The 669-nt window shown below is 47.1% G+C and overlaps 1 non-coding gene across 1 annotated transcript; it reads right to left on the reverse strand.

Moving 5' to 3' along the window:
• Window positions 1-223: 223 nt before the first annotated feature.
• LOC146889535 (U6 spliceosomal RNA) lies at window positions 224-330 on the reverse strand. Its single transcript, XR_015000013.2, has one exon. It is a non-coding gene; the product is annotated as a U6 spliceosomal RNA (small nuclear RNA).
• Between the last annotated feature and the right edge of the window lie 339 nt (window positions 331-669).

Genomic DNA, 669 nt, shown 5'->3' on the forward strand with positions numbered 1-669 from the left:
GGAGAGAGAGGAGGGGGAAGGAGAGAAGTGGGGAGAAGGGAGAGAGAGGCAGAAGCTGCCTCTTCAGGAGAAAGACTGAAAGGGAGGAGTTCAGGCTAGAATCAGAAGGAAGATTTGCTTGCCTCAGTTGACAGGGAGGGAGGTGGTAGAGCTTATCTCTTAAAAAGGACAGGACAGACCATTACAAAAGTGAAATTAATTAATTTTAAAAGTATATGTGTATGTATATATAAAACACGTCAAATTGTGTGTGTCATCCTTGCCCAGAGGCCTTCCTAATCTTCTGTGTGTTATTCTAATTTTTAGTATATGTGTTGCCAAGTCGAGCATCATTCCATTTCAGCCCCTCCCTTGGCTTCAGGCCATCCTTCCCTTTCTCAGCTTGTACCAGTCAGTCCATTTCCACAGTCAGCTTTATGCACCCAAATCTCTGTCTTCTGCTTGGCTTTTTGGACCTCCTTCCTAGAAGGTTCCACGAGTCCCACCTTTGCACACTCCTGCCAGTATTTAACTAGGCCAGAATAGTCAAGACTCCACAGGGAGTCAAGAAGACCTCTAGGACTGTTATCAACCAGCAGTACTGCCATCCCTAGTGGGGCAGAGGGAAGGAACCTCTGCACCAAGTATTATCCAGGGAAGTGGGGCCCAGCCAGCCTGGGAGAGAAAAAC

The sequence above is a fragment of the Myodes glareolus genome, chromosome 25 (assembly GCF_982192425.1).
Source record: "Myodes glareolus chromosome 25, mMyoGla1.1, whole genome shotgun sequence".
Classification (NCBI taxonomy): Eukaryota; Metazoa; Chordata; class Mammalia; order Rodentia; family Cricetidae; genus Myodes; species Myodes glareolus.